The sequence below is a fragment of the Oncorhynchus nerka genome, linkage group LG20, assembly GCF_034236695.1.
Source record: "Oncorhynchus nerka isolate Pitt River linkage group LG20, Oner_Uvic_2.0, whole genome shotgun sequence".
NCBI lineage: Eukaryota > Metazoa > Chordata > Actinopteri > Salmoniformes > Salmonidae > Oncorhynchus > Oncorhynchus nerka.
The window spans coordinates 95,663,503-95,684,252 of NC_088415.1; the positions used below are offsets into that span (position 1 = coordinate 95,663,503).

The window sequence follows — 20,750 nt, forward strand, 5'->3', positions numbered from 1 at the left end:
CAGTGATGTGTTATAGTCCCAGTCCCAGTGGTGTGTTATAGTCCCAGTGATGTGTTATAGTCCCAGTGATGTGTTATAGTCCCAGTGATGTGTTATAGTCCCCCAGTGATGTGTTATAGTCCCAGTGATGTGTTATGTCCCAGTGATGTGTTATAGTCCCAGTGATGTGTTATAGTCCCAGTCCCAGTATGTGTTATAGTCCCAGTGATGTGTTATAGTCCCAGTGATGTGTTATAGTCCCAGTGATGTGTTATAGTCCCAGTGATGTGTTATAGTCCCAGTCCCAGTGATGTTATAGTCCCAGTGATTGTGTTATAGTCCCAGTGATGTGTTATAGTCCCAGTGATGTGTTATAGTCCCAGTCCCATGTGTTTATAGTCCCAGTCCCAGTGATGTGTTATAGTCCCAGTGATGTGTTATAGTCCCAGTGATGTGTTTATAGTCCCAGTGATGTGTTATAGTCCCAGTGTGATGTGTTATAGTCCCAGTGATGTGTTATAGTCCCAGTGATGTGTTATAGTCCCAGTCCCAGTGATGTGTTATAGTCCCAGTGATGTGTTATAGTCCCAGTGATGTGTTATAGTCCCAGTCCCAGTGTTGTGTTATAGTCCCAGTGTTGTGTTATAGTCCCAGTGATGTGTTATAGTCCCAGTGATGTGTTATAGTCCCAGTGATGTGTTATAGTCCCAGTCCCAGTGATGTGTTATAGTCCCAGTGATGTGTTATAGTCCCAGTGATGTGTTATAGTCCCAGTGTGATGTGTTATAGTCCCAGTGATGTGTTATAGTCCCAGTGATGTGTTATAGTCCCAGTCCCAGTGATGTTATAGTCCCAGTCCTTATGTGTTATAGTCCCAGTGATGTGTTATAGTCCCAGTGATGTGTTATAGTCCCAGTCCCAGTGATGTGTTATAGTCCCAGTGATGTGTTATAGTCCCAGTGATGTGTTATAGTCCCAGTCCCAGTGATGTGTTATAGTCCCAGTGATGTGTTATAGTCCCAGTGATGTGTTATAGTCCCAGTGATGTGTTATAGTCCCAGTGATGTGTTATAGTCCCAGTGATGTGTTATAGTCCCAGTGTGATGTGTTATAGTCCCAGTGATGTGTTATAGTCCCAGTGATGTGTTATAATTTAGTGTGTTTATAGTCCCAGTGATGTGTTATAGTCCCAGTGATGTGTTATAGTCCCAGTGATGTGTTATAGTCCCAGTGATGTGTTATAGTCCCAGTGATGTGTTATAGTCCCAGTGATGTGTTATAGTCCCAGTGATGTGTTATAGTCCCAGTCCCAGATGTGTTATAGTCCCAGTGATGTGTGTATAGTCCCAGTGGTGTGTTATAGTCCCAGTGATGTGTTATAGTCCCAGTGATGTGTTATAGTCCCAGTGATGTGTTATAGTCCCAGTCCCAGTGATGTGTTATAGTCCCAGTGATGTGTTATAGTCCCAGTGATGTGTTATAGTCCCAGTCCCAGTGATGTGTTATAGTCCCAGTGATGTGTTATAGTCCCAGTCCCAGTGATATAGTCCCAGTGTTATAGTCCCAGTGATGTGTTATAGTCCCAGTCCCAGATGTGTTATAGTCCCAGTCCCATGTGTGTTATAGTCCCAGTGATGTGTTATAGTCCCAGTGATGTGTTATAGTCCCAGTGATGTGTTATAGTCCCAGTGATGTGTTATAGTCCCAGTCCCAGTGATGTGTTATAGTCCCAGTAATGTGTTATAGTCCCAGTGATGTGTTATAGTCCCAGTGATGTGTTATAGTCCCAGTCCCATGTGTGTATAGTCCCAGTGATGTGTTATGTGTTATAGTCCCAGTGATGTGTTATAGTCCCAGTGATGTGTTATAGTCCCAGTGTGATGTGTTATAGTCCCAGTGATGTGTTATAGTCCCAGTGATGTGTTATAGTCCCAGTGATGTGTTATAGTCCCAGTCCCATGTGTTATAGTCCCAGTGATGTGTTATAGTCCCAGTGATGTGTTATAGTCCCAGTGTGTTATAGTCCCAGTGATGTGTTATAGTCCCAGTGATGTGTTATAGTCCCAGTGATGTGTTATAGTCCCAGTCCCAGTGTATGTGTTATAGTCCCAGTGATGTGTTATAGTCCCAGTGATGTGTTATAGTCCCAGTCCCAGTGATGTGTTATAGTCCCAGTGATGTGTTATAGTCCCAGTGATGTGTTATAGTCCCAGTGATGTGTTATAGTCCCAGTCCCAGTATTGTGTTATAGTCCCAGTGATGTGTTATAGTCCCAGTGATGTGTTATAGTCCCAGTCCCAGTGATGTGTTATAGTCCCAGTGATGTGTTATAGTCCCAGTGATGTGTTATAGTCCCAGTGATGTGTTATAGTCCCAGTGATGTGTTATAGTCCCAGTGATGTGTTATAGTCCCAGTGATGTGTTATAGTCCCAGTGATGTGTTATAGTCCCAGTGATGTGTTATAGTCCCAGTGATGTGTTATAGTCCCAGTGATGTGTTATAGTCCCAGTGATGTGTTATAGTCCCAGTAATGTGTTATAGTCCCAGTGATGTGTTATAGTCCCAGTCCCAGTGATGTGTTATAGTCCCAGTGATGTGTTATAGTCCCAGTGATGTGTTATAGTCCCAGTGATGTGTTATAGTCCCAGTAATGTGTTATAGTCCCAGTGATGTGTTATAGTCCCAGTGATGTTTATAGTCCCAGTCCTGAGGATGTGTTATAGTCCCAGTGATGTGTTATAGTCCCAGTGATGTGTTATAGTCCCAGTGATGTGTTATAGTCCCAGTGATGTGTTATAGTCCCAGTGATGTGTTATAGTCCCAGTGATGTGTTATAGTCCCAGTGATGTGTTATAGTCCCAGTGATGTGTTATAGTCCCAGTGTATGTGTTATAGTCCCAGTGATGTGTTATAGTCCCAGTGATGTGTTATAGTCCCAGTCCCAGTGATGTGTTATAGTCCCAGTGATGTGTTATAGTCCCAGTGATGTGTTATAGTCCCAGTGATGTGTTATAGTCCCAGTGGTGTGTTATAGTCCCAGTGATGTGTTATAGTCCCAGTGGTGTGTTATAGTCCCAGTGATGTGTTATAGTCCCAGTCCCAGTATTGTGTTATAGTCCCAGTGATGTGTTATAGTCCCAGTGATGTGTTATAGTCCCAGTCCCAGTAGTGTGTTATAGTCCCAGTGATGTGTTATAGTCCCAGTGATGTGTTATAGTCCCAGTGATGTGTTATAGTCCCAGTGATGTGTTATAGTCCCAGTGATGTGTTATAGTCCCAGTGATGTGTTATAGTCCCAGTCCCAGTGATGTGTTATAGTCCCAGTGATGTGTTATAGTCCCAGTAATGTGTTATAGTCCCAGTGATGTGTTATAGTCCCAGTCCCAGTGATGTGTTATAGTCCCAGTAATGTGTTATAGTCCCAGTGATGTGTTATAGTCCCAGTGATGTGTTATAGTCCCAGTGATGTGTTATAGTCCCAGTGATGTGTTATAGTCCCAGTGATGTGTTATAGTCCCAGTGATGTGTTATAGTCCCAGTGATGTGTTATAGTCCCAGTGATGTGTTATAGTCCCAGTGATGTGTTATAGTCCCAGTGGTGTTATAGTCCCAGTCCCAGTGATGTGTTATAGTCCCAGTGATGTGTGTTATAGTCCCAGTGATGTGTTATAGTCCCAGTCCCAGATGTGTTATAGTCCCAGTAATGTGTTATAGTCCCAGTGATGTGTTATAGTCCCAGTGATGTGTTATAGTCCCAGTGGTGTGTTATAGTCCCAGTGATGTGTTATAGTCCCAGTCCCAGTGATGTGTTATAGTCCCAGTGATGTGTTATAGTCCCAGTGATGTGTTATAGTCCCAGTGATGTGTTATAGTCCCAGTGATGTGTTATAGTCCCAGTGATGTGTTATAGTCCCAGTGATGTGTTATAGTCCCAGTGATGTGTTATAGTCCCAGTGATGTGTTATAGTCCCAGTCCCAGTATGTGTTATAGTCCCAGTGATGTGTTATAGTCCCAGTGATGTGTTATAGTCCCAGTGATGTGTTATAGTCCCAGTGATGTGTTATAGTCCCAGTGATGTGTTATAGTCCCAGTGATGTGTTATAGTCCCAGTGATGTGTTATAGTCCCAGTGATGTGTTATAGTCCCAGTCCCAGTGGTGTGTTATAGTCCCAGTGATGTGTTATAGTCCCAGTGATGTGTTATAGTCCCAGTCCCAGTGATGTGTTATAGTCCCAGTGATGTGTTATAGTCCCAGTGATGTGTTATAGTCCCAGTCCCAGTGATGTGTTATAGTCCCAGTGATGTGTTATAGTCCCAGTAATGTGTTATAGTCCCAGTAATGTGTTATAGTCCCAGTAATGTGTTATAGTCCCAGTGTATGTGTTATAGTCCCAGTGATGTGTTATAGTCCCAGTGATGTGTTATAGTCCCAGTCCCAGTGATGTTATAGTCCCAGTGATGTGTTATAGTCCCAGTCCCATGTGTTATAGTCCCAGTGATGTGTTATAGTCCCAGTGATGTCCCAGTGATGTTATAGTCCCAGTGATGTGTTATAGTCCCAGTGATGTGTTATAGTCCCAGTGATGTGTTATAGTCCCAGTGATGTGTTATAGTCCCAGTGATGTGTTATAGTCCCAGTGATGTGTTAGTCCCAGTGTGTTATAGTCCCAGTGATGTGTGTTATAGTCCCAGTGATGTCCCAGTGTGTTATAGTCCCAGTTGTGTTATAGTCCCAGTGATGTGTTATAGTCCCAGTGATGTGTTATAGTCCCAGTGATGTGTTATAGTCCCAGTGATGTGTTATAGTCCCAGTGATGTGTTATAGTCCCAGTGATGTGTTATAGTCCCAGTAATGTGTTATAGTCCCAGTCCCAGTGATGTGTTATAGTCCCAGTGGTGTGTTATAGTCCCAGTCCCAGTGATGTGTTATAGTCCCAGTGGTGTGTTATAGTCCCAGTGATGTGTTATAGTCCCAGTCCCAGTGATGTGTTATAGTCCCAGTAATGTGTTATAGTCCCAGTGATGTGTTATAGTATAGTCCCAGTATGTGTTATAGTCCCAGTGATGTGTTATAGTCCCAGTCCCAGTATGTGTTATAGTCCCAGTATATAGTCCCAGTGATGTGTTATAGTCCCAGTGATGTGTTATAGTCCCAGTGATGTGTTATAGTCCCAGTGATGTGTTATAGTCCCAGTGATGTGTTATAGTCCCAGTGATGTGTTATAGTCCCAGTCCCAGATGTGTTATAGTCCCAGTGATGTGTTATAGTCCCAGTGATGTGTTATAGTCCCAGTCCCAGTGATGTGTTATAGTCCCAGTGATGTGTTATAGTCCCAGTGATGTGTTATAGTCCCAGTGATGTGTTATAGTCCCAGTGATGTGTTATAGTCCCAGTGATGTGTTATAGTCCCAGTGGTGTGTTATAGTCCCAGTCCCAGTGATGTGTTATAGTCCCAGTGATGTGTTATAGTCCCAGTGATGTGTTATAGTCCCAGTGATGTGTTATAGTCCCAGTGATGTGTTATAGTCCCAGTCCCAGTGATGTGTTATAGTCCCAGTGATAGTCCCAGTCCCAGTATGTGTTATAGTCCCAGTGATGTGTTATAGTCCCAGTATGTGTTATAGTCCCAGTATGTTTATAGTCCCAGTGATGTGTTATAGTCCCAGGGATGTGTTAGTCCCAGTCCCAGTATAGTCCCAGTAATGTGTTATAGTCCCAGTGATGTGTTATAGTCCCAGTGATGTGTTATAGTCCCAGTGATGTGTTATCCCAGTCCCAGTGATGTGTTATAGTCCCAGTCCCAGTATGTGTTATAGTCCCAGTTATAGTCCCAGTAATGTGTTATATGTGTTATAGTCCCAGTAATGTGTTATAGTCCCAGTCCCAGTGATGTGTTATAGTCCCAGTGTGTTATAGTCCCAGTTATAGTCCCAGTCCCAGTGATGTGTTATAGTCCCAGTGATGTGTTATAGTCCCAGTGATGTGTTATAGTCCCAGTCCCAGTGATGTGTTATAGTCCCAGTAATGTGTTATAGTCCCAGTGATGTGTTATCCCAGTCCCAGTGATGTGTTATAGTCCCAGTGGTGTTATAGTCCCAGTATGTGTTATAGTCCCAGTGGTGTGTTATAGTCCCAGTGATGTGTTATAGTCCCAGTGATGTGTTATAGTCCCAGTGATGTGTTATAGTCCCAGTGATGTGTTATAGTCCCAGTGATGTGTTATAGTCCCAGTGGTGTGTTATAGTCCCAGTCCCAGTATATAGTCCCAGTGATGTGTTATAGTCCCAGTGGTGTGTTATAGTCCCAGTGATGTGTTATAGTCCCAGTGGTGTGATATAGTCCCAGTGATAGTCCCAGTGGTGTGTTATAGTCCCAGTCCCAGAATGTGTTATAGTCCCAGTAATGTGTTATAGTCCCAGTGATGTGTTATAGTCCCAGTCCCAGTGATGTGTTATAGTCCCAGTGGTGTGTTATAGTCCCAGTAAGGTGTTATAGTCCCAGTGATGTGTTATAGTCCCAGTCCCAGTGATGTGTTATAGTCCCAGTGATGTGTTATAGTCCCAGTGATGTGTTATAGTCCCAGTGGTGTGTTATAGTCCCAGTGATGTGTTATAGTCCCAGTGATGTGTTATAGTCCCAGTGATGTGATATCCCAGTCCCAGTAATGTGTTATAGTCCCAGTGATGTGTTATAGTCCCAGTGATGTGTTATAGTCCCAGTCCCAATCCCAGTGTTCCCATAGTCCCAGTGATGTGTTATAGTCCCAGTGATGTGTTATAGTCCCAGTGATGTGTTATAGTCCCAGTGATGTGTTATAGTCCCAGTGGTGTGTTATAGTCCCAGTGATGTGTTATAGTCCCAGTGATGTGTTATAGTCCCAGTGATGTGTTATAGTCCCAGTGATGTGTTATAGTCCCAGTAATGTGTTATAGTCCCAGTGATGTGTTATAGTCCCAGTGGTGTGTTATAGTCCCAGTGGTGTGTTATAGTCCCAGTGATGTGTTATAGTCCCAGTGATGTGTTATAGTCCCAGTGGTGTGTTATAGTCCCAGTCCCAGTGATGTGTTATAGTCCCAGTGATGTGTTATAGTCCCAGTGATGTGTTATAGTCCCAGTGATGTGTTATAGTCCCAGTGATGTGTTATAGTCCCAGTAATGTGTTATAGTCCCAGTGATGTGTTATAGTCCCAGTGATGTGTTATAGTCCCAGTCCCAGTGATGTGTTATAGTCCCAGTAATGTGTTATAGTCCCAGTGATGTGTTATAGTCCCAGTAATGTGTTATAGTCCCAGTGATGTGTTATAGTCCCAGTGATGTGTTATAGTCCCAGTAATGTGTTATAGTCCCAGTGATGTGTTATAGTCCCAGTGATGTGTTATAGTCCCAGTCCCAGTGGTGTGTTATAGTCCCAGTGATGTGTTATAGTCCCAGTAATGTGTTATAGTCCCAGTCCCAGTGATGTGTTATAGTCCCAGTCCCAGTAATGTGTTATAGTCCTAGTCCCAGTGATGTCTTATAGTCCCAGTGATGTGTTATAGTCCTAGTCCCAGTGATGTGTTATAGTCCCAGTGGTGTGTTATAGTCCCAGTGATGTGTTATAGTCCCAGTGATGTGTTATAGTCCCAGTCCCAGTGATGTGTTATAGTCCTAGTCCCAGTGATGTGTTATATTCCCAGTGGTGTGTTATAGTCCCAGTGATGTGTTATAGCCCTAGTCCCAGTGATGTGTTATAGTCCCAGTGGTGTGTTATAGTCCCAGTCCCAGTAATGTGTTATAGTCCCAGTGATGGGTTATAGTCCCAGTGATGTGTTATAGTCCCAGTCCCAGTGATGTGTTATAGTCCTAGTCCCAGTAATGTGTTATAGTCCCAGTGGTGTGTTATAGTCCGAGTAATGTGTTATAGTCCCAGTCCCAGTGATGTGTTATAGTCCCAGTGATGTGTTATAGTCCCATCCCTCAGCCCTCCCCTCAGCCCTCCCCTCAGCCCTCCCCTCAGCCCTCCCCTCATCCCATCCCTCAGCCCTCCCCTCATCCCTCCCCTCAGCCCTCCCCTCAGCCCTCCCCTCCCTCATCCCTCCCCTCAACCCCATCCCTCAGCCCTCCCCTCACCCCCATACCTCAGCCCTCCCCTCACCCCCATACCTCAGCCCTCCCTCAACCCCATACCTCAGCCCTCCCCTCACCCCCATACCTCAGCCCTCCCCTCAATCCCATACCTCAGCCCTCCCCTCACCCCCCATACCTCATCCCTCCCCTCAACCCCATACCTCAGCCCTCCCCCAGCCCTCCCCTCAACCCCATCCCTCAGCCCTCCCTCAACCCCATCCCTCAGCCCTCCCCTCAACCCCATCCCTCATCCCTTCCAGCCACATCCCTCAGCCTCCCCTCAGCCCTCCCCTCACCCCCATACCTCAGCCCTCCAGTAGACAGTAGTCACTAGTCAGGCAGTAGACAGTAGTCACTAGTCAGGCAGTAGACAGTAGTCACTAGTCAGGCAGCAGACAGTAGTCACTAGTCAGGCAGTAGACAGTAGTCACTAGTCAGGCAGTAGTCAGTAGACAGTAGTCACTAGTCAGGCAGTAGACACTAGTCAGGCAGTAGTCAGTAGACAGTAGTCACTAGTCAGGCAGCAGACAGTAGTCACTAGTCAGGCAGTAGACAGTAGTCAGTAGACAGTAGTCACTAGTCAGGCAGTAGACACTAGTCAGGCAGTAGTCAGTAGACAGTAGTCACTAGTCAGGCAGTAGTCAGTAGACAGTAGTCACTAGTCAGGCAGTAGTCACTAGTCAGGCAGTAGACAGTAGACAGTAGTCACTAGTCAGGCAGTAGACAGTAGACAGTAGTCACTAGTCAGGCAGCAGACAGTAGTCACTAGTCAGGCAGTAGACAGTAGACAGTAGTCACTAGTCAGGCAGTAGACAGTAGTCACTAGTCAGGCAGCAGACAGTAGACAGTAGTCACTAGTCAGGCAGCAGACAGTAGTCACTAGTCAGGCAGCAGACAGTAGACACTAGTCACTAGTCAGGCAGCAGGCAGTAGTCACTAGTCAGGCAGCAGACAGTAGTCACTAGTCACTAGTCAGGCAGCAGGCAGTAGTCACTAGTCACTAGTCAGGCAGCAGACAGTAGTCACTAGTCAGGCAGCAGACAGTAGACACTAGTCACTAGTCAGGCAGCAGGCAGTAGTCACTAGTCAGGCAGCAGACAGTAGTCACTAGTCACTAGTCAGGCAGCAGGCAGTAGTCACTAGTCACTAGTCAGGCAGTAGTCACTAGTCACTAGTCAGGCAGCAGGCAGTAGACAGTAGTCACTAATCAGGCAGCAGACAGTAGTCACTAGTCAGGCAGTAGACAGTAGTCACTAGTCAGGCAGTAGACAGTAGTCACTAATCAGGCAGCAGACAGTAGTCACTAGTCAGGCAGTAGACAGTAGACACTAATCAGGCAGCAGACAGTAGTCACTAGTCAGGCAGTAGACAGTAGACAGTAGTCACTAGTCAGTAGACAGTAGACAGGAGACAGGCAGTAGACAGTATAGTCCACCTGTTTTGAGTGAACTTTGACCCCAGAGATAATAATATAGGTTACTCATCAGTTGTCTGTCTCACCCTCTCTCACGACACTTTGTCAAAGTTTCACTACCTGTATTGTGTGTTACTAAGTCTCTACCTGTCTCTCCTCTGCAGAACGACTCCCCAGGACTCCCAGGGAACAAAGGAGCCAAAGGTCACCGAGGACCTGAAGGAAACCCGGTAAGACAGAGAGATCAATTACATGTATTTTATAAAGCCCTTTTTACATCAGCAGTTGTCACAAAGTGCTTTACAGATTCCCAGCCTTGAACCCATAGAGCTTTACATATTCCCAGCCTTGAACCCCATAGAGCTTTACAGATCCCCAGCCTTGAACCCCATAGAGCTTTACAGATCCCCAGCCTTGAACCCCATAGAGCTTTACAGATTCCCAGCCTTGAACCCCATAGAGCTTTACAGATTCCCACCTTGAACCCCATAGAGCTTTACAGATTCCCAGCCTTGAACCCCATAGAGCTTTACAGATTCCCAGCCTTGAACCCCATAGAGCTTTACATATCCCCAGCCTTGAACCCCATAGAGCTTTACAGATTCCCAGCCTTGAACCACATAGAGCTTTACAGATCCCCAGCCTTGAACCCCATATAGCTTTACAGATTCCCAGCCTTGAACCCCATAGAGCTTTACAGATCCCCAGCCTTGAACCACATAGAGCTTTACAGATTCTCAGCCTTGAACCCCATAGAGCTTTACAGATCCCCAGCCTTGAACCCCATAGAGCTTTACAGATTCCCAGCCTTGAACCCCATAGAGCTTTACAGATCCCCAGCCTTGAACCCCATAGAGCTTTACAGATCCCCAGCCTTGAACCCCATAGAGCTTTACAGATCCCCAGCCTTGAACCCCATAGAGCTTTACAGATCCCCAGCCTTGAACCCCATAGAGCAAGCAATGCAGCGACAGAAGCGCAGTGACTAGGAGAAACTGTCGAGATGGAAGGAACCTATTGGAAGAAACCCAGACAGGAAGCAGGCTCCTAGGGCTGGCCCACCCTCTTCTATAGATGGATGGATGGAGAGACGCAAACAGACAGTGAGACAGCGAGACAGAGAGATAGAGACAGAGAGACAGATAGACAAGAGAGAAACAGAGACAGAGAGACAGAGAGAGAGAGACAGAGAGACAGAGAGACAGATAGACAAGAGAGAAACAGAGACAGAGAGACAGAGACAGAGACAGAGAGACAGAGAGAAACAGAGACAGAGAGACAGAGAGAGAGAGACAGAGAGACAGATAGACAAGAGAGAAACAGAGACAGAGAGACAGAGAGATGCACTCAATGTAGCACTTGGAGATGTTTTTCTTTGTTATAAATTCAACTTATTATTATTTAAAGAGAGATGGAGAGATGGTGTGAGAGAGAGGGGTTGCAGTCTCTCCCCCTCTGTTTTTCCCTGGCTAGTGGCTAGGCTGCATATTTATAGGATAAACAGTTTGAGTTATGTGTTTGTGGGAAGTGTGCTACACTCAGCCTACAATTAACTGCTGTGTGCGTGCTTGTGCGTGTGGTTGTATCCTCTTCGTCAAGAAAAAATGCTCGTAAATTGAATATTCTCTGCTTGAAACAAACAGATGGGAGTGAGGGCAATGGAAGGAGGAAAAGAGAGAGATATAAAACTATTGAAAGACCCTGTTGTTGAAGCAGAGGGACGTAGAACTATTGAAAGACCCTGTTGTTGAAGCAGAGAGACGTAGAACTAAAGACCCTGAAAGACCCGTGAACTATTGAAAGACAGAGGGACGTAGAACTATTGAAAGACCCTGAAGTAGAGAACTAGAGACCCTGTTGTTGAAGCAGAGGGACGTAGAACTATTGAAAGACCCTGTTGTTGAAGCAGAGGGACGTAGAACTATTGAAAGACCCTGTTGTTGAAGCAGAGAGACGTAGAACTATTGAAAGACCCTGTTGTTGAAGCAGAGGGACGTAGAACTATTGAAAGACCCTGTTGTTGAAGCAGAGGGACGTAGAACTATTGAAAGACCCTGTTGTTGAAGCAGAGGGACGTAGAACTATTGAACGACCCTGTTGTTGAAGCAGAGGGACGTAGAACTATTGAAAGACCCTGTTGTTGAAGCAGAGGACGTAGAACTATTGAAAGACCCTGTTGTTGAAGCAGAGGGACGTAGAACTATTGAAAGACCCTGTTGTTGAAGCAGAGGGACGTAGAACTATTGAAAGACCCTGTTGTTGAAGCAGAGGGACGTAGAACTATTGAAAGACCCTGTTGTTGAAGCAGAGGGACGTAGAACTATTGAAAGACCCTGTTGTTGAAGCAGAGGGAACTAGACCCTGTTGTTGAAGCAGAGGGGCGTAGAACTTGAAAGACCCTGTTGTTGAAGCAGAGGGGGAACTATTGAAAGACCCTGTTGTTGAAGCAGAACTTTGATCTATTGAAAGACCCTGTTGTTGAAGCAGAGGGACGTAGAACTATTGAAAGACCCTGTTGTTGAAGCAGAGGGACGTAGAACTATTGAAAGACCCTGTTGTTGAAGCAGACGTAGAACTATTGAAAGACCCTGTTGTTGAAGCAGAGGGACGTTGAAAGACCCTGTTGTTGAAGCTATTGAAAGACCCTGTTGTTGAAGCAGAGGGACGTAGAACTATTGAAAGACCCTGTTGTTGAAGCAGAGGGACGTAGAACTATTGATCGACCCTGTTGTTGAAGCAGAGGGACGTAGAACTATTGAAAGACCCTGTTGTTGAAGCAGAGGGACGTAGAACTATTGAACGACCCTGTTGTTGAAGCAGAGGGACGTAGAACTATTGAAAGACCCTGTTGTTGAAGCAGAGGGACGTAGAACTATTGAAAGACCCTGTTGTTGAAGCAGAGGGACGTAGAACTATTGAAAGACCCTGTTGTTGAAGCAGAGGGACTTTGATCTATTGAAAGACCCTGTTGTTGAAGCAGAGGGACTTTGATCTATTGAAAGACCCTGTTGTTGAAGCAGAGGGACGTAGAACTATTGAAAGACCCTGTTGTTGAAGCAGAGGGACGTAGAACTATTGAAAGACCCTGTTGTTGAAGCAGAGAGACGTAGAACTATTGAAAGACCCTGTTGTTGAAGCAGAGGGACGTATTGAAAGACCCTGTTGTTGAAGCAGAGGGACGTAGAACTATTGAAAGACCCTGTTGTTGAAGCAGAGGGACGTAGAACTATTGAAAGACCCTGTTGTTGAAGCAGAGAGACGTAGAACTATTGAAAGACCCTGTTGTTGAAGCAGAGAGACGTAGAACTATTGAAAGACCCTGTTGTTGAAGCAGAGGGACATAGAACTATTGAAAGACCCTGTTGTTGAAGCAGAGAGACGTAGAACTATTGAAAGACCCTGTTGTTGAAGCAGAGGGACGTAGAACTATTGAAAGACCCTGTTGTTGAAGCAGAGGGACGTAGAACTATTGAAAGACCCTGTTGTTGAAGCAGAGAGACGTAGAACTATTGAAAGACCCTGTTGTTGAAGCAGAGGGACGTAGAACTATTGAAAGACCCTGTTGTTGAAGCAGAGGGACGTAGAACTATTGAAAGACCCTGTTGTTGAAGCAGAGAGACGTAGAACTATTGAAAGACCCTGTTGTTGAAGCAGAGGGACGTAGAACTATTGAAAGACCCTGTTGTTGAAGCAGAGAGACGTAGAACTATTGAAAGACCCTGAAGTAGAGAGAGACGTAGAACTATTGAAAGACCCTGAAGCAGAGGGACGTAGAACTATTGAAAGACCCTGAAGCAGAGGGACGTAGAACTATTGAAAGACCCTGTTGTTGAAGCAGTGAGACGTAGAACTATTGAAAGACCCTGTTGTTGAAGCAGAGGGACGTAGAACTATTGAAAGACCCTGTTGTTGAAGCAGAGAGACGTAGAACTATTGAAAGACCCTGTTGTTGAAGCAGAGGGACGTAGAACTATTGAAAGCACAGGGACAGTTGAATTCCATGTTTTCTTAAATGTTTTCATCTGTCGTTCTGCCCGTTGGAAGCTGTGCTTTTCAAAGAACATCTGTTATGTTATTACAGTAGTGCCACTACACTAACTAGCCCCTTTCATCTACTACAGTAGGGCTTCTACACTAACTAGCCCCTTTCATCTACTATTTGTAAGTCGCTCTGGATAAGAGCGTCTGCTAAATGACTTAAATGTAAATGTAAATGTACTACAGTAGGGCTTCTAAACTAACTAGCCCCATTCATCTATTACAGTAAGGCTTCTACACTAACTAGCCCCATTCATCTATTACAGTAGGGCTCCTCTACTAGCCCCATTCATCTATTACAGTAGGGCTTCTAAACTAACTAGCCCCATTCATCTATTACAGTAGGGCTTCTACACTAACTAGCCCCATTCATCTATTACAGTAGGGCTTCTACACTAACTAGCCCCATTCATCTATTACAGTAGGGCTCCTCTACTGGCCCCATTCATCTATTACAGTAGGGCTCCTCTACTGGCCCCATTCATCTATTACAGTAGGGCTTCTACACTAACTAGCCCCATTCATCTATTACAGTAGGGCTCCTCTACTAGCCCCATTCATCTATTACAGTAGGGCTCCTCTACTAGCCCCATTCATTTATTACAGTAAGACTACTACACTAACTATCCCCATTCATCTATTACAGTAGGGCTCCTCTACTAGCCCCATTCATTTATTACAGTAAGACTACTACACTAACTAGCCCCATTCATCTATTACAGTAGGGCTCCTCTACTGGCCCCATTCATCTATTACAGTAGGGCTCCTCTACTAGCCCCATTCATCTATTACAGTAGGGCTTCTACACTAACTAGCCCCATTCATCTATTACAGTAGGGCTTCTACACTAACTAGCCCCATTCATCTATTACAGTAGGGCTTCTACACTAACTAGCCCCTTTCATCTACTACAGTAGGGCTCCTCTACTAGCCCCATTCATCTACTACAGTAGGGCTTCTACACGAACTAGCCCCATTCATCTATTACAGTACGGCTTCTAAACTAACTAGCCCCATTCATCTACTACAGTAGGGCTTCTACACTAACTAGCCCCATTCATCTGTTACAGTAGGGCTCCTCTACTGGCCCCATTCATCTATTACAGTAGGGCTCCTCTACTGGCCCCATTCATCTATTACAGTAGGGCTTCTACACTAACTAGCCCCATTCATCTATTACAGTAGGGCCCCATTCATCTATTACAGTAGGGCTTCTAAACTAACTAGCCCCATTCATCTATTACAGTAGGGCTTCTACACTAACTAGCCCCATTCATCTATTACAGTAGGGCTTCTACACTAACTAGCCCCATTCATCTATTACAGTAGGACTTCTACACTAACTAGCCCCTTTCATCTACTACAGTAGGGCTCCTCTACTAGCCCCATTCATCTATTACAGTAGGGCTCCTCTACTAGCCCCATTCATCTATTACAGTAGGGCTCCTCTACTAGCCCCATTCATCTACTACAGTAGGGCTTCTACACGAACTAGCCCCTTTCATCTATTACAGTAGGGCTCCTCTACTAGCCCCATTCATCTATTACAGTAGGGCCACTACACATTTCATCTATTACAGTAGGGCTCCTACACTAACTAGCCCCATTCATCTATTACAGTAGGGCTCCTCTACTGGCCCCATTCATCTATTACAGTAGGGCTCCTCTACTAGCCCCATTCATCTATTACAGTAGGGCTTCTACACTAACTAGCCCCATTCATCTATTACAGTAGGGCTTCTACACTAACTAGCCCCATTCATCTATTACAGTAGGGCTTCTACACTAACTAGCCCCTTTCATCTACTACAGTAGGGCTCCTCTACTAGCCCCATTCATCTACTACAGTAGGGCTTCTACACGAACTAGCCCCATTCATCTATTACAGTACGGCTTCTAAACTAACTAGCCCCATTCATCTACTACAGTAGGGCTTCTACACTAACTAGCCCCTTTCATCTATTACAGTAGGGCTCCTCTACTAGCCCCATTCATCTATTACAGTAGGGCCACTACACTAACTAGCCCCATTCATCTATTACAGTAGGGCTCCTACACTAACTAGCCCCATTCATCTATTACAGTAGGGCTCCTCTACTAGCCCCATTCATCTATTACAGTAGGGCTTCTCTACTAGCCCCATTCATCTATTACAGTAAGGCTTCTACACTAACTAGCCCCATTCATCTATTACAGTAGGGCTCCTCTACTAGCCCCATTCATCTATTACAGTAGGGCTAATACACTAACTAGCCCCATTCATCTGTTACAGTAGGGCTAATACACTAACTAGCCCCATTCATCTGTTACAGTAGGGCTCCTCTACTGGCCCCATTCATCTATTACAGTAGGGCTCCTCTACTGGCCCCATTCATCTATTACAGTAGGGCTTCTACACTAACTAGCCCCATTCATCTATTACAGTAGGGCTACTACACTAACTAGCCCCATTCATCTATTACAGTAGGGCTTCTAAACTAACTAGCCCCATTCATCTATTACAGTAGGGCTTCTACACTAACTAGCCCCATTCATCTATTACAGTAGGGCTTCTACACTAACTAGCCCCATTCATCTATTACAGTAGGACTTCTACACTAACTAGCCCCATTCATCTATTACAGTAGGGCTTCTACACTAACTAGCCCCTTTCATCTACTACAGTAGGGCTCCTCTACTAGCCCCATTCATCTATTACAGTAGGGCTCCTCTACTAGCCCCATTCATCTATTACAGTAGGGCTCCTCTACTAGCCCCATTCATCTACTACAGTAGGGCTTCTACACGAACTAGCCCCATTCATCTATTACAGTAGGGCTTCTAAACTAACTAGCCCCATTCATCTACTACAGTAGGGCTTCTACACTAACTAGCCCCTTTCATCTATTACAGTAGGGCTCCTCTACTAGCCCCATTCATCTATTACAGTAGGGCCACTACACTAACTAGCCCCATTCATCTATTACAGTAGGGCTCCTACACTAACTAGCCCCATTCATCTATTACAGTAGGGCTCCTCTACTAGCCCCATTCATCTATTACAGTAGGGCTCCTCTACTAGCCCCATTCACCTATTACAGTAGGGCTAATACACTAACTAGACCCATTCATCTATTACAGTAGGGCTCCTCTACTGGCCCCATTCATCTATTACAGTAGGGCTCATCTACTCGCCCCATTCATCTATTACAGTAGGGCTTCTACACTAACTAGCCCCATTCATGTATTACAGTAGGGCTACTACACTAACTAGCCCCATTCATCTATTACAGTAGGGCTTCTAAACTAACTAGCCCCATTCATCTATTACAGTAGGGCTTCTACACTAACTAGCCCCATTCATCTATTACAGTAGGGCTTCTACACTAACTAGCCCCATTCATCTATTACAGTAGGGCTTTTACACCAACTAGCCCCATTCATCTATTACAGTAGGGCTCCTCTACTAGCCCCATTCATCTATTACAGTAGGGCTCCTCTACTAGCCCCATTCATTTATTACAGTAGGGATTCTACACTAACTAGCCCCATTCATCTACTACAGTAGGGCTTCTAAACTAACTAGCCCCATTCATCTATTACAGTAGGGCCACTACACTAACTAGCCCCATTCATCTATTACAGTAGGGCTCCTACACTAACTAGCCCCATTCATCTATTACAGTAGGGCTCCTCTACTAGCCCCATTCATCTATTACAGTAGGGCTTCTCTACTAGCCCCATTCATCTATTACAGTAAGGCTTCTACACTAACTAGCCCCATTAATCTATTACAGTAGGGCTCCTACACTAACTAGCCCCATTCATCTATTACAGTAGATCTACTATACTAACTAGCCCCATTCATCTATTACAGTAGGGCTTCTACACGAACTAGCCCCATTCATCTATTACAGTAGGGCTTTGACACTAAATAGCCCCATTCATCTATTACAGTAGGGCTTCTACACTAACTAGCCCCATTCATCTATTACAGTAGGGCTTCTCTACTAGCCCCATTCATCTACTACAGTAGGGCTTCTAAACTAACTAGCCCCATTCATCTATTACAGTAGGGCTCCTCCACTAACTAGCCCCATTCATCTGTTACAGTAGGGCTCCTCTACTAGCCCCATTCATCTATTACAGTAGGGCTCCTCTACTAGCCTCATTCATCTACTACAGTAGGGTTAGTACACCAACTAGCCCCATTCATCTATTACAGTAGGGCTCCTACACTAACTAGCCCCATTCATCAATTACAGTATGGCTCCTCTACTAGCCCCATTCATCTATTGCAGTAGGGCTCCTACACTAACTAGCCCCATTCATCTACTACAGTAGGGCTCCTCTACTAGCCCCATTCATCTATTACAGTAGCGCTACTACATTAACTAGCCCCATTCATCAATTACAGTATGGCTCCTCTACTAGCCCCATTCATCTATTGCAGTAGGGCTCCTCTACTAGCCCCATTCATCTATTGCAGTAGGGCTCCTACACTAGCCCCATTCATCTATTACAGTAGGGCTCCTACACTAGCCCCATTCATCTATTGCAGTAGGGCTCCTCTATTAGCCCCATTCGTCTATTGCAGTTGGGCTCCTCTACTAGCCCCATTCATCTATTGCAGTAGGGCTTCTAGACTAGCCCCATTCATCTATTGCAGTAGGGCTCCTCTACTAGCCCCATTCATCTATTGCAGTAGGGCTCCTACACTAGCCCCATTCATCTATTACAGTAGGGCTCCTACACTAGCCCCATTCATCTATTGCAGTAGGGCTCCTCTATTAGCCCCATTCGTCTATTGCAGTAGGGCTCCTCTACTAGCCCCATTCATCTATTGCAGTAGGGCTTCTAGACTAGCCCCATTCATCTATTGCAGTAGGGCTTCTAGACTAGCCCCATTCATCTATTGCAGTAGGGCTCCTACACTAGCCCCATTCATCTATTGCAGTAGGGCTCCTCTACTAGCCCCATTCATCTATTGCAGTAGGATTTCTAGACTAGCCCCATTCATCTGTTGCAGTAGGGCTTCTAGACTAGCCCCATTCATCTTTTGCAGTAGGATTTCTAGACTAGCCCCATTCATCTATTTTATTAGGGCTTCTAGACTAGCCCCATTCATCTATTGCAGTAGGGCTCCTATACTAGCCCCATTCATCTATTGCAGTAGGGCTCCTCTACTAGCCCCATTCATCTATTGCAGTAGGGCTTCTAGACTAGCCCCATTTATCTATTTTATTAGGGCTTCTAGACTAGCCCCATTCATCTATTACAGTAGGGCTCCTACACTAGCCCCATTCGTATATTACAGTAGGGCTTCTAGACTAGCCTCATTCATCTATTATAGTAGGGTTCCTACACTAGCCCCATTCATCTATTACAGTAGGTCTCCTACACTAGCCCCATTCATCTATTGCAGTAGGGCTTCTAGACTAGCCCCATTCATCTATTACAGTAGGGCTCCTACACTAGCCCCATTCATCTATTGCAGTAGGGCTTCTAGACTAGCCCCATTCATCTATTACAGTAAATCTCCGTCTTGCACACAGCATTGATCCGTCATCATTACCTCTTCTCTCCTAGCATCATGGTTTGAAAGAGGCGTGTAAATTCCAGTCCATTTGATAGGCCTGCTGTATGCAACACCCAATCACAGATACCATTCTATATTTAAGTGTGTTTGTGCCCCCCCCAGCTGTCGGGACCACCATTAGACTGGCATAAATGGTATGAATTGCTAGTTGGTCCACGGGGTGGGTGCTGGAACAGTTTAATGTACAATGTAGGTACGTTACTGCATTGTAGAGCCTAGAAACACCGCTTCCTGTCGGCTATTCTAAATATTCAATATTCATTCAAATCGTCCTGCTGTAGGATGATGTCCCTCCTGCGACTAAATAAGATCTGACATTAGTTATGTCCCTATAAGGTAATGATGCATGGCTCACTCCTCTTCTCTCTCTCTATCTCTCTCTCTCTCTCTCTCTCTCTCTCTCTCTCTCTCTCTCTAGGGACCAGTTGGGCCTCCCGGACCTGCAGGAGTTGATGTGAGTCAATGTTACAGGAGGAGACGCTATAAACTGTGTGTTAACTTGCGATTAAATACTGCTCACTGTAAAACATTTCCGGTATCTTATGTGGTTATATCAAGACCAGGGTTCAAATATCTAAATGGCTTTCACATATTCAGGTACAGTATATTTTATTTGAAAAGACAAGCAGTTGAACATTTTTCTTTTGGAAATAGACACTCCCATTTTACCCAGGTATTGGAAAATAGAATTTGATTTGAAAGAAGTACTTGAAAATCTTTAATACAATTTGGTCGACTATTTGGTTTTTACAAATAACCATTAAAATACTCAAATCAAAGGAATTGTTTTGTATTTGTAAATACTCCAATGGAAAAATAATCTAAAAACAGAAAGTCAAATCCTCATTGAACCCAGTTGGAAGAGCATTAATATTCTACTGATGGAAGGGCATTAATATTCTACTGATGGAAGGGCATTAATATTCTACTGATGGAAGGGCATTAATATTCTACTGATGGAAGAGCATTAATATTCTACTGATGGAAGGGCATTAATATTCTACTGATGGAAGGGCATTAATATTCTACTGATGGAAGGGCATTAATATTCTACTGATGGAAGGGCATTAATATTCTACTGATGGAAGGGCATTAATATTCTACTGATGGATGGGCATTAATATTCTACTGATGGAAGGGCATTAATATTCTACTGATGGAAGAGCATTAATATTCTACTGATGGAAGGGCATTAATATTCTACTGATGGAAGGGCATTAATATTCTACTGATGGAAGGGCATTAATATTCTACTGATGGAAGGGCATTAATATTCTACTGATGGAAGGGCATTAATATTCTACTGATGGAAGAGCATTAATATTCTACTGATGGAAGAGCATTAATATTCTACTGATGGAAGAGCATTAATATTCTACTGATGGAAGGGCATTAATATTCTACTGATGGAAGGGCATTAATATTCTACTGATGGAAGGGCATTAATATTCTACTGATGGAAGGGCATTAATATTCTACTGATGGAAGGGCATTAATATTCTACTGATGGAAGGGCATTAATATTCTACTGATGGAAGAGCATTAATATTCTACTGATGGAAGGGCATTAATATTCTACTGATGGAAGGGCATTAATATTCTACTGATGGAAGGGCATTAATATTCTACTGA

The 20,750-nt window shown here is 44.4% G+C and overlaps 1 pseudogene; it reads left to right on the forward strand.

Moving 5' to 3' along the window:
• Window positions 1-20,750, forward strand: part of LOC115127804 (collagen alpha-1(VI) chain-like) — a 91,151-nt pseudogene that overhangs the window by 62,176 nt on the left and 8,225 nt on the right.